Source organism: Triticum dicoccoides, chromosome 4B (assembly GCF_002162155.2).
Source record: "Triticum dicoccoides isolate Atlit2015 ecotype Zavitan chromosome 4B, WEW_v2.0, whole genome shotgun sequence".
Classification (NCBI taxonomy): domain Eukaryota; kingdom Viridiplantae; phylum Streptophyta; class Magnoliopsida; order Poales; family Poaceae; genus Triticum; species Triticum dicoccoides.
In genome coordinates, this window is record NC_041387.1 from 479,687,901 (window position 1) to 479,702,166 (window position 14,266).

Sequence of the window (14,266 nt, forward strand, 5' to 3'; positions counted from 1 at the left end):
GCCTCAGTGGCTATTATTGCTGATTATCCCGGACTACTACCTTCGTCGCGTGTAAGCCAAGCCGAAAACTTGATCCTCCGAAGATGACTCTTTCCTGATGTCACGCTTTATCCCTGATGCGTCGTGTTTTTGCAGAAGAGACGTTCAGAGCGCAAGGCCGAGCCCCTAGGGACCCGTCAGCCATAGGCGTCCGGATTGGGTAGGCTCAAGAGGAAGGCGGTTAGGGCTGACACGCCTCTAGAGAGGTAAGGAAACAACCTGTCATGTAATTATTGTTACTTGAAGTGTAACATCGCCCTTTACATCCTGGCAGGAAGAGGGGTATCCGGACTATATCCGGGGATCCTGCCAACCAAGCCTCCACTAGTCGAGCTCCAGAACCGACTTCGAGAGAGGAGGCGGACGTAGGGCCAATGCCGCATAGTCCTCCGACAGAGGATGCGGATATGTTTTCGGCCACAAACTCCGAAGTGGAGAGCGCCATGAATCACCGGCGCCGGAGGGCCGTGCTTCGGAACAACATCTTTTCCGAAGAGGCCTTTAATGCCTTCAATTCGGCAGACGCATACGTCCGAGCTGCTCAAGGCAGGCTTGCCCAAGCGACGAACCAGTATACCAAAGATATACGGGTAAGAAATTGTGATAAGTATGTATAGTAGTAGCCCCTGAGACTTGAAACGGTTGGAACGACAGTTTTAAGTATCAATTTATGCGCAGGTTCTTGTAGATAAGAATGAGCAATTGTCTCGGGAGCTAGAAGAGTGCAAGACCCAACTAAGGGCCACAGTTGCCAAGCTAGAGGAATCCCAGAAGGCCTCATACGGTAACATTTATCTCGATTGTACAAAAATGTACCAGTTAGCAACTAGCTGGTGTGACAAACAAAAAATTCTGTAGATAACCCCGGAGTGAATCCGGAGGGCCAGAGAGATGACGAGTTGCATCTCTAGAGGCAACTAAAGGCTGGCGAGCGCATTCTCACGCAAGTGCGGCAGGAGAAGAACAATCTTCAAGATGCCAATGTACGGTTGGATGTAGAGTTAAAAGACGTCCGCGCCTAGCTGGCGGACTCCGTAAAGGAGAATAAAAGGCTTCGACGCGGCATTTATGGTGAGTGCCTAGACGAACTGTATGATATTTTGGCGAGGAAGTATATTGAAAGAATTTTGCTTGTAGGAATGTTAACGGGTCGCCCCGAGGAGGTGATGCCCTCATCTACAGGTGATGTACTGCAAGAACTTTCACAGTTGCACGAGCGAGATCGGCGGGTGATGCACGTCGTTGCTCAGGCCTTGTGGCCATCAAGCCCCCTGCCAAATGGCATAGGGGAGATTGTGGACCTGCTTCAAGGAGCCCGGCGGTGCTTCCAGCTGTGGAAGATATCAGCATGCTGGCAAGGTGCATGAGAAGCTTGGGCAATGGTGAAGACGCGCTACACCAAGATGGACCCAAACCATCTGGCCGAAGTAGGACCGGCGGGGCCCGATGGGCAAGAAATTCCCGTAAGTCTGGTATATGACTAGGTAGCATTAGCCGCTAAGTATTCACAACAGGATTGTAAACTAGATAGCCTGTTAGATGGCATAGAGGAGGAATATAGCCAGTCCAAGTGATTGTGTAATTTAATGGGCATAAGTATCCCCTAGCTGGATTAAAATCATTTGTCATGGCGGACCTTTTCACTTCAGCCCCCGGATCCTATAGTCCGGGGTGTGTCTGAATACCCGCTCAGTTATACAAAACCGGGGTATGCGTGGAGACCAGGCGTAGGGTTCATAAGTGCTTGAACAGACAAGTACCCAACTAGTTATGTTATATTACATGGATAGTAAGAAACATCTTCCAGGGAGAATAGTTCCGTTAGGGGTTCCTTTCCCTGGGGGTGCATGTGGCAAAGCACATGCCCGGACTGCGGACAAAGGCGCAGGATACAAAACTTTTGGGGATTTATGTTATGATAAACGAAAACATCTTTTGTTCACCGACCGAATATTCTCTTAAGGATACTAGCTTTCGGCTTCACCCAGTCTGAGGTACACATCCGGCTCAACCGGCAGTAACAATCGCAGAGGTGCTCCCCTTATGCCCTAGCCGAATTAACGGGAACGTAGGGCATAAACACAGGAGCCAGGCAACCCAGCTTGGCCACGTCTTAAGTCATATCGATGCATATAATGGTGAAGAAAAGGCACACATAAAAAGAAACTCATGTGTGATGGGCAAAAAGCCTTCAGAGTAATTTATATTTAGCTTCCATATAGGAAGCCCCCAGGTATTGCTTACACACATAGTGCGGCCAGAATAATCCGGGAGTCCATACTGTATGAAATACTTTGTGTGAAGAGAAAAAGATCGAGAAAGGAAGAGGGAGGGAGCATAAATAAAAAGGAGGAGGTAAGGAGACAAACACTGAGTTCGACGCTAGGCGTAGAATCTCTGGTGTCTAGCCGCGTTCCATGGGTTCGGCTCGAGTCTGTTATTGGACGCATTACGTAAGCAGTACGCTCCTCCGGTGAGAACTTGGTCGATGACGAAGGGGCCTTCCCACTTGGGTTTGAGCTTGTCCTTCTTCTTCTCCGGTAACCGTAGAACGAGTTCGCCAATATTATAAGTTTGGCCCGTACTTCTCTACTTTGGTATCGTCGAGCCTGTTGCTGATAGAATGCGGAACGGGCCTTAGCGACATCGCGCTCCTCCTCCTCCAGGGCGTCCAAGTTATCCTGCCAACCTAACTCGGCTTCCTTTTCTTCGTACATGCGTACGCGTGGCGAATCATGTATTATGTCGCAAGGTAGTACTGCTTCCGCACCGTACACCATAAAAAATGGTGTATATCCGGTGGTGCGATTCGGCGTGGTCCACAGCCCCCAAAGTACGGAGTCGAGCTCCTCCACCCAATGAGTATCCGACTCTGTGAAGGATCGCACTAGTCTGGGTTTGATGCCACTCATGATGAGACCGTTTGCCCGTTCGACCTGGCCATTTGTTTGAGGATGGTAGACGGAAGCATAGTCGAGCTTAATGCCCATTTTGCCACACCAAGATTTCACCTCATCGGCCGTGAAATTTGAGCCATTATCGGTGATGATGCTATGGGGGACACCGTATCGGTGTACGACCCTGGATATAAAGTCGATTACTGGTCCGGATTTGGCCGTTGGCTTCTATCCATTTGGTGAACTTATCTACCATGACCAATAGGTATTTTTTCTTGTGGCTTCCCCCTTTAAGGGGTCCAACCATATCCAGCCCCCAGACCACGAAGGGCCAAGTTATGGGGATTGTTTGGAGAGCGGTAGGGGGCATATGACTCTGATTGGCAAAGAGCTGGCAACCGACGCAATGTTGGACAAGGTCCTGTGCGTCTGCTCGGGCCGTAGGCCAATAGAAACCTGTACAGAAGGCCTTGATGACTAGTGCTCGAGCTACGGCGTGGTGCCCGCCCAGTCCAGCATGGATTTTAGCCAAGAGCTGCCCCACTTCCTCTTCGGAGATGCACCTTTAAAGCACTTCGGTCGCACTTTTCTTATAGAGTTCCCCTTCATGGAGTTTGTAAGCTTTAGAACGCCGGACGATGCAGTGTGCTTCATTTTGGTCTTCGGGGAGCTCCTGCCTATTTAGGTAGGCCAAGAAGGGTTCAGTCCACGGGGCGATGACGGCCATTATTTCGTGGGTTGACATTGTTATTTTGGTGGGAGCCTCCGATTATGCCTGATAGTTCGGAATCTGGGGATATATTCGGATCCGTGCTGGTATTGCCGGACCCCCCTTCCCATACCACGGATGGCTTGAACAACCTTTCCAGGAGTATGTTAGGTGGGACAGGTTCATGTTTTGTGCCGATGCGAGCAAGTACATCTGTCGCTTAATTGTTTTCTCGAGCCACATGGTGAAATTCGAGCCCCTCGAATCGAGCTGAAATTTTAAGGACGACATTACGGTAGGCCGCCATTTTTGGATCCTTGGCATCAAAGTCTCCGTTTATTTGGGATATTGCAAGGTTTGAATCCCCGCGCATCTCTAGGCGTTGAATGCCCATAGAGACTGCCATCCGAAGACCGTGCAACAGAGCCTCATATTCTGCTGCATTGTTGGAGTCTATGTATAATATCTGGAGGACGTATTGGACCGTGTCTCCGGTGGGAGACGTCAGGACTACGCCTGCTCCCAATCCGGCTAGCATTTTAGAGCCGTCGAAGTGCATGATCTGGTTAGAGTATGCGCCGTACTCTTTAGGGAGTTCGGCTTCCGTCCATTCGGCGACAAAGTCAGCTAATACTTGCGACTTGATAGCCCGCCGAGGCTTGTATATTATGTCGAATGGAAGGAGCTCAATGGCCCATTTAGCGATCCGGCCCGTGGCATCGCGGTTATTTATTATATCGTTTAGTGGTACTTCGGAGGCCACCGTAATCAAACACTCTTGAAAGTAGTGTCGTAGCTTTCGGGATGCCATGAAGACCGCGTATGCTATTTTTTGATAGTGTGGGTATCGGGATTTGCATGGGGTGAGGACCATGGATACGTAATAAACCGGCTTCTGTAGCGGGAATTTGTATCCGTCAACCTCTCGTTCGACGACGAGTACCGCGATTACAACTTGATGTGTTGTAGCTATGTACAGCAGCATAGGTTCGCCGATATTTGGCACTGTTAGGACTGGATTATTGGCCAATAAGGTCTTTATTTCATCGAGTCCGGCCGCGGATGCATCCATCCACACGAAGTGTTCGGTGCACCGAAGAAGGCGGTAAAGAGGCAATGCCTTGTCTCCTAACCTGGAGATAAAGCGGCTCAAAGCAACCACGCATCGAGCTAGTTTCTGGATGTGTTTGAGATCTGTTGGTATAGCCAACTGCGACAAAGCTCAGATTTTTGCCGGATTAGCTTCAATTCCTCTATTGGAAACGATGAAGCCCAGCAGTTTTCCAGAGGGGACGCCGAAAACGCATTCTTCCGGATTCAGCTTGATGTCGTATGTTCGTAGGTTGTCGAATGTAAGCCTCAAGTCATCTATTAGGGTTTCGACGTGTCTTGTTTTTATGATTCCGTCGTCCACGTATGCCTCCAGTGTTTTGCCGATTTTCTTTTCCAGGCATGTTTGAATCATGCGTTGATAGGTTGCTTCGGCATTCTTGAGCCCGAAAGGCATAGTGTTGAAGCAGAAAGGGCCATATGGCATTATGAAAGTTGTAGCAGCTTGGTCGGACTCTGCCATCTTTATTTGATGGTATCCAGAGTATGCATCGAGGAAACACAGCGAGTCGTGTCCTGCTGTGGCATCGATGTTTTGATCGATGCGAGGGAGGGGAAAGGGATCCTTGGGGCAAGCCTTGTTAAGGTCTTTGAAGTTGATGCACAGGCGCCAGGATTTGTCCTTCTTTGGTACCATTACCAAGTTCGTTAGCCAATCCAGGTGTTTGATATCTCTGATGAATCCGGCCTCAAGTAGCTTGGCTAGCTCCTCCCCCATGGCTTGTCATTTGGGCTCTGAAAATCGCCTTAGGGTCTGTTTGATGGGTTTGTATCCCTTTAGTATGTTAAGGCTGTGTTCGGCCAATTCGCGCGGGATGCCTGGCATGTCCGATGGGTGCCAGGCAAAAATGTCCCAATTCTCGCGTAAGAAGTCTCGCAGTGCGGCGTCCATAGTGGGGTTTAACTGTGTCCCGATGGAGGCTGTCTTTGTGGTGTCTGTAGGGTGGACTTGGAATTTGACTATCTCATCCGTGGGTTTAAATGGGGTGGACTTGGGTTGTTTGTCGAGTATCACGTCGTCCCTGTCCACGGTGGCGCGCATCATTGTTAATTCTTCTGCTGCTAGGGCTTCAGACAGTGCTTCCAAGGCTAGTGCTGCGGTTTTGTTTTCGGCGCGGAGTGCGACGTCCGGATCACTAGCTAGAGTGATGATTCCATTGGGTCCGGGCATTTTAAGCTTCATGTACCCGTAATGGGGTATAGCTTGAAATCTTGCAAACGCGTCCCGCCCTAGAAGGGCGTGGTATCCGCTGCTGAAAGGGGCCACTTGGAATACGATTTCTTCGGACTTGTAATTCTCTGGGGTGCCGAATACCACATCGAGTGTGGTTTTCCCCGCACACCGTGCCTCCCGACTAGGAATAATTCCCCTGAAGGTTGTGCTGCTTTGCTCAATGCGGCCTTTATCAATTTCCATCTTCTTGAGTGTTTCTTCGTAGATCAGGTTTAATCCGCTTCCGTCATCCATGAGCACTTTAGTGAGCCGAAAGCCGTCCACTATTGGGCTAAGAACCAAAGCGGCTGGTGCCCGGGCAGTCTGGAATTGGGGTTCGTCACTGGCATTGAAAGTTATAGCAGTGTCGTTCCACGGATTTCAGCAGAGCGTCGATGAGCTCGCTTGCGCCTATTGTTTGAGGCGAAAGTCTCAAAGACTGTTAGTACCGTATTGTGTTCCTTGGCGGGATGTTGTTTGGCTTTATGCCCCTCGAGGAGATCCTCGCCACTTTTAGCTACCTGTCGGAGTATCCAACATGCCCTAAGGCTATGGGTTGGTGTTGCATCCGGTGTACTGTGAAGCTTACATGGCCCATTGAGCCATCCTTTCAATACGGTTCCATGCCTCGGGGCAGGTTTTGGTTTCTTGGGAATTTAATTGGTCGACTTACGAGAGTTCGGCCGTTTAGTTCGGACCAAGGTTCTGGTGAGGGTCGTACTATCCCAAAATTTTGTTTGGGTTTTCCAGGCGCTTTCCATCGCACAGTACTTCTGTACTATGGTCGCTAAGTCCGCAAAGTGTGCTATGTCACGGCGGCTTATAGCATTGAGGAGTCCTTTGTTCGTGCAGTTTTTGCAGAAAAGTGAGACTACGTCCTCCTCGTGGCAGTCCTCGACCTTGTTAAGCACAAGGAGGAATCTGGCCCAGTAATGGTGCACCGTCTCCAGGGGCTCTTGCCTGATGCAGGAGAGACGGTTTAAGTCCAAGCGAGTGTCGTTGGCCGAATCCGGATCTTGATCCGATCTGACACCCGGGGGCACGAAAGGTTCCGAGCCCGACAGTTCGGGGTCCGGAGTATCACCCGATCTCTTCGGCCCGATGCCCGACTCTAAGTCCGGGACTCGGGTCATGTCTTCCTTTGAGTAGGTGTTCGGCTTACTGAGTTCAGTGATCCGGACGTAATTCGTCCTCAAAGTTGAGGGGCGAACCGTGCGTGGTTCCTCCACTACCGCTATCTCATGGGTGGCCGGCGGGGATCTAATGTCCCTCTGGTCAGTTTAAGCCCAATCCGGTCATAGTCCGTAGCGACTCCCAAAGCGGCGATGCGATCCAGGAGCTCATTAAGAGAGCAGAGCTCTACCGGATCCATCTGTTCGGCAAGCTCCGAATTGATGCGAAGGTTATGCGTGATGACCCGAGAGGCCATCGTTGGCGCAATAGCCAACGGGGCGGCCATAATGAAGCCGCCAAGTCGGAGGATCTCGCCTACAGCCAGCGTTCCTCCAGAGATGATGTCGTCCTTGACAACGAGACGAGCCATCAAGCCTTGCAGCAACGATACAGAGGAACTCTCAATGAAAGCACCAATGTCGGTGTCAAAACCGGCGGATCTCGGGTAGGGGGTCCCGATCTGTGCATCTTAGGCTGATGGTAACAGGAAGCAAGGGACACAATGTTTAGCCAGGTTCGGGCCCTCTCGATGGAGGTAAAACTGTACTTCCTGCTTGATTAATATTGAAGATATGAGTAGTACAAGAGTAGATCTACCACGAGATCGTAGAGGCTAAACCCTAAGAGCTAGCCTATGATGGTATGATTGTAATTGTGATCGGCCTTCAAAGGACCATCCTCTCTGGTTTATATAGACACCGGAGAGGGCTAGGGTTTACATGGAGTCGGTTACAAGGAAGGAAATATAAGATCTGGATCGCCAAGCTTGTCTTCCACGCAAAGGAGAGTCCCATCCGAACACGGGCCGAAGTCTTGAGTCTTGTATCTTCATGCTTCAATAGTCCGGACGATGTATATTGTTCGGCAGTCCGGATACCCCCTAATCCAGGACTCCCTCAATGGTTCAATAACCTCATCAAGTCTCCATCATCCTCCCACTCAATTCTTTCAAGAGAAACTTTTCCTCGAGAAAGGACCCGTTTCTAGAAACAATCACTTTTGCTTCCGGATCTGAATTAGGAGGTGTACCCAACTGTTTTGGGTGTCCTATGAAGATGCATTTATCTGCTTTGGGTTCGAGCTTATCAGGCTAAAACTTTTTCACATAAGCGTCGCAGCCCCAAACTTTTGACAACAGCTTAGGTTTCTCTAAACCATAGTTCATACACTGTCATCTCAACGAAATTACGTGGTGCCCTATTTAAAGTGAATGCGGTTGTCTCCAATGCCTAACCCATAAATGATAGTGGTAATTTGATAACAGACATCATGGTATGCACCACATCCAGTAGGGTGCAACTATGATGTTCGGACATACCATCACACTATGGTGTTCCAAGCGGTATTAGTTGTGAAACAATTTCCACAATGTCTTAATTGTGTACCAAACATGTAACTCAGATATTCAGCTCTATGATCATATCATAGACATTTTATCCTCTTGTCACGACGATCTTCAACTTCACTCTAAAATTATTTGAACCTTTGAATAATTCAGACATATGTTTCATCAAGTAAATATACTTAGAATCTACTCAAATCATCTGTGAAGTAAGAGCATAAGGATATTCACTGCGTACCTCAGTACTCATTGGATTGCACACATCAAATGCATTACTTCCAACAAGTTGCTCTCTTGTTTCATCTCACTGAAAAAATGAGGCATTTCAGTCATCTTGCCCATGTGGTATGATTTGCATGTCTCAAGTGACTCAAAATCAAGTGAGACCAAACGATCCATCTGCATGGAGTTTCTTCATGCATATATATACCAATAGACATGGTTTGCATGTCTCAAAATTTTCAAAACGAGTGAGTCCAAAGATCCATCAACATGGAGCTTCTTCATGCGTTTTTATACCAATATGACTCAAATGGCAGTGCCACAAGTATGTGGTACTATCATTACTATCTTATATCTTTTGGCATGAACATGTGTATCACTACGATCAAGATTCAATAAACAATTCATTTGAGGTGCAAGACCATTCAAGGTATTATACTGTTATTCAAATAAACAGAGTAACCATTATTCTCCTTAAATGAATAAGCGTATTGCGATAAACATAATTCAATCATGTCTATGCTCAATGCAAACACCAAATAACAATTATTTAGGTTTAATACCAATCCCGATGGTAGAGAGAGCATGCGATGTTTGATCACATCAACCTTGGAAACACTTCCAACACATATCGTCATCTCACCTTTAGCTAGTCTCTGTTTATTCCGTAGCTTTTATTTTGAGTTACTAACACTTAGCAACTGAACAGGTATCTAATACCCTGGTGCTACTAGGAGTACTAGTAAAGTACACATTAATATAATGTATATCCAATATACTTCTGTCGACCTTGCCAGCCTTCTCATCTACCAAGTATCTAGGGTAGTTCTGCTTCCATGACCGTTCCCCTCATTACAGAAGCAGTTAGTCTCGGGTTTGGGTTCAACCTTGGGTTTCTTCACTAGAGCAGCAACTGATTTGTCGTTTCATGAAGTATCCCTTCTTACCCTTGCCCTTCTTGAAACTAGTGGTTTTACTAACCATCAACAATTGATGCTCCTCCTTAATTTCTACTTTCGCGGTGTCAAAAGTCGCGAATAGATCAAGGATCATCATATCTATCCCTGATATGTTATAGTTCATCACGAAGCTCTAGTAGCTTGGTGGCAGTGAATTTGGAGAACCATCACTATCTCATCTAGAAGATTAACTCCCACTCGATTCAAGCGATTGTAGTACTCAGACAATCTGAGCACATGCTCAACGATTGAGCTTTTCTCCCTTAGTTTGCAGGCTAAGAAACTTGTCGGAGGTCTCATACCTCTTGACATGGGCACGACCTTGAAATCCCAATTTCAGTCCTTGGAACATCTCATATGTTCTGCGACGTTTCAAAACGTCTGTGGCGCCTCAATTCTAAACCGTTTAGCATTACGCACTGAACTATCACGTAGTCATCAAAACGTGTATGTCACATGTTCGCAACATCCACAGACGACGCTCGAGGTTCAACACACCGAGCATTTTATTAAGGACATAATCCTTTTGTGCAGCATTGAGGACAATCCTCAGTATACGGACCCGGTCCGCATAATTGCTACTGTGAACTTTCAACTAAATTTTCTCTAGGAACATATCTTAAACAATAGAACTAAAGCATAAGATACGACATAATTTGCAAAGACCTTTTGACTATGTTCATGATAATTAAGTTCATCTAACCAAATGAACTCCCACTCAGATATACATCCCTCTAGTCATCTAAGTGATACATGACCCAAATCGACTAGGCCGTGTCCAATCATCACGTGAGACGGACTAGTCATCAACGGTGAACATCTCCATGTTGATCGTATCTACCATACGACTCATGTTTGACCTTTCGGTCTCTCTTGTTCCGAGGCCATGTATGTACATGCTAGGCTCGTCAAGTCAACCTAAGTGTTTTGCATGTGTAAATCTGGCTTACACCCGTTGTATGCGAACGTTAGAATCTATCACACCCGGTCATCACGTGGTGCTTCGAAACAACAAACCTTCACAACAGTGCACACTTAGGGGAACACATTTCTTGATATTTTAGTGAGGGATCATCTTTTTTATGCTACCGTCATTCTAAGCAAATAAGATGTAAACATGATAAACATCACATGCAAATCATAAAGTGACATGATATGGCCAATATCATCTTGCGCTTTTGATCTCCATCTTCGAGGCGCGACATGATCACCATCGTCACCGGCATGACACCATGATCGCCATCATCGTGTCTTCAAGAAGTTGTCTCGCCAACTATTACTTCTACCACTATTGCTAATGGTTAGCAATAAAGTAAAGTAATTACATGGCGTTTTCATTGACAGGCAGGTCATACAATAAATTAAGACAACTCCTATGGCTCCTGCCGGTTGTCAAACTCATCGACATGCAAGTCGTGATTCCTATTAATAGAACATGATCAATCTCATACATCACATATATAATTCATCACGTCCTTTTGGCCATATCTCATCACATAGCATACCCTGCAAAAACAAGTTAGACGTAATCTAATTGTTGGTGCATGTTTTACGTGGCTGCTATGGGTTTCTAGCAAGAACGTTTCTTACCTACGCAAAAGCCACATATGCCAATTGCTATTTACCCTTTACGAGGACCCTCTTCATCAAATCCGATCTGACTAAAGTGGGAGAGATAGACACCCGCTAGCCACCTTACGCAGCAAGTGCATGTGAGTCGGTGGAACCTGTCTCACGTAAGCGTACGTGTAAGGTCGGTCCGGGCCGCTTCATCCCACAATGCCACCAAATCAAGATAAGACTAGTAACGGTAAGCAAATTGACCAAATCATCGCCCACAACTACTTGTGTTCTACTCGTGCATAGAATCTACGCATAGACCTGACTCTGATGTCACTATTGGGGAACGTAGTAATAAATTCAAAAAAATTCCTACGTGTCACCAAGATCAATCTAGGAGATGCTAGCAACGAGAGAGAGGGAGTGCATCTTCATACCCTTGAAGATCTCTAAGCGGAATCGTTACAAGAACACGGTTGATGGAGTCATACTCACGGCGATTCAAATCATGGAAGATCCGATCCAAGCGTCGAACGGACGACGCCTCCGTGTTCAACACACGTATAGCCCGGGGACATCTCCTCCTTCTTGATCCAGGAGGGGAGAGGATAAGTTGAGGGAGAACTCCGGCAGCATGACGCCGTGGTGGTGGAGCTCGTGGTTCTCTAGCGCAGCTTCGCTACGGTCAACGGAGGAGGAGGAGGAGTTGGAGGGGGAGGGCTGCGCCAGGGGCAAGGGGTGCAACTCCCATGTGCCTCCCCACTATATGAAGGGGTGGAGGGGGCTATTTTCTTGGCCTCCAAGTCCATTGCAGCATTGGCAAAGGTGGGAGAAATCCCATCCTTTCCCTTCCCCACCGATTGGCATCCCCCCTTTTTAGGGATCTTGATCTTATCCCTTCGGGATATGATCTTATTCCTTCTAATGGGGGATCTTGTTGTGCCTTGACCATGGGTGTGGGGCCTTGCCCCCACTACCCACGTCCATGTGGGTCCCCCATGCAGGTGGGCCCTGAGAGAGTCCTAGATTAAGGGGTCCTCGAACAGCCGGACTATTAACATGAGCCGGACTATTGGGCTATGAAGATACAAGACAGAAGACTTCTTCCTGTGTTCGGATGGGATTCTCCATTGCGTGGATGGCAAGCTTGGTGATTCAGATATGTAGATTCCTTTCTCTGTAACTGACTTTGTATAACCCTAGTCCCCTCTGGTGTCTATATAAACCAGAGGGTTTAGTCCATAGAGGCAATCTTAATCACATAGGCTAGACATCTGGGTTTTAGCCATTACGATCTCGTGGTAGATCAACTATTGTAATACTCATATTCATCAAGATCAATCAAGCAGGAAGTAGGGTATTACCTCTGAAGGAAATATGCCCTAGAGGCAATAATAAAGTTGTTATTAATATTTCCTTATATCATTATAAATGTTTATTTTTTATGCTAGAATTGTATTAACCGGAAACTTAGTACATGTGTGAATACATAGACAAACATAATGTCACTAGTATGCCTCTACTTGACTAGCTCGTTGAATCAAAGATGGTTGTGTTTCCTAACCAAAGACATGAGTTGTCATTTGATTAATGGGATCACATCATTAGAGAATGTTGTGATTGACTTGACCCATTCCATTAGCTTAGCACTTGATCGTTTAGTTTGTTGCTATTCCTTTCTTATTGACTTATACATGTTCCTATGACTATGAGATTATGCAACTCCCGAATACTGGAGGAACACTTTGTGTGCTACCAAACATCACAACATAACTGGGTGATTATAAAGGTGCTCTACAAGTGTCTCGATGGTACTTGTTGAGTTGGCATAGATCGAGATTAGGATTTGTCACTCCGATTGTCGGAGAAGTATCTCCGGGCCCTCTCGATAATGCACATCACTATAGGCCTTGCAAGCAATGTGACTAATGAGTTAGTTGCGGGATGATGCATTAGGGAACGAGTAAAGAGACTTGTCGGTAACGAGATTGAACTAGGTATTGAGATACCGACGATCGAATCTCGGGCAAGTAACATACCGATGACAAAGGGAACAACGTATGTTGTTATGCGGTTTAACCGATAACCGATCTTTGTAGAATATGTAGGAGACAATATGAGTAGTTAGGTTCCGCTATTGGTTATTGACCGGAGACGTGTCTCGGTCATGTCTACATAGTTCTCGAACCCGTAGGGTCCGCATGTTTAACATTCGGTGACGATCGATATTATGAGTTTATGTGTTTTGATGTACCGAAGGTTGTTCGGAGTCCCGGATGAGATCACGGACATGACGAGGAGTCTCGAAATGGTCGAGACATAAAGATTGATATATTGGAAGGTTATATTCGGACACCAGAAGGGTTCCAGGGGTCACCGGATAAATACTGGAGTACCGGGAGGTTACCGGAACCCCCGGGGAGCTTATGGGCCTTAATGGGCTTTAGGGAGAGAGAGGGGATGGCTAGGGATGGGCCGCGCACCCCCCAAGCCTAGTCTGAATTGGACTAGGGGGGAGGGGCGGCGCCCCCTCCTTCTTATCCTCCTCTCCTCCCTTCCCCCTTCTCCTAGTCCTAGTAGGAAAGGGGAGTCGTACTCCCGCTGGGAGTAGGACTCCCCCCTTGGCGCGCCCTCCTCCTTGGCTGTCCGCCTCCCCCCTTGCTCCTTTATATACGGGGCAGGGGCATCCCAAGACACACAAGTTGATCATTGATCTTTAGCCGTGTGCGATGCCCCCCTCCACCATAATCCACCTCGGTCATATCGTAGCGGTGCTTAGGCGAAGCCTTGCATCAGTAGCTTCATCAACACCGTCACCACACCGTCGTGCTGACGGAAATCTCCCTCGAAGCTCTACTCGATCGTGAGTTCGTGGGACGTCACCGAGCTGAACCTGTGTAGATCGCGGAGGTGCCGTACATTCGGTACTAGGATTGGTCGATCATGAAGACGTACGACTACATCAACTACATTGTCATAACGCTTCTGCTTACGGTCTATGAGGGTACATGGACGAAACTCTCCCCTCTCGTTGTTATGCAT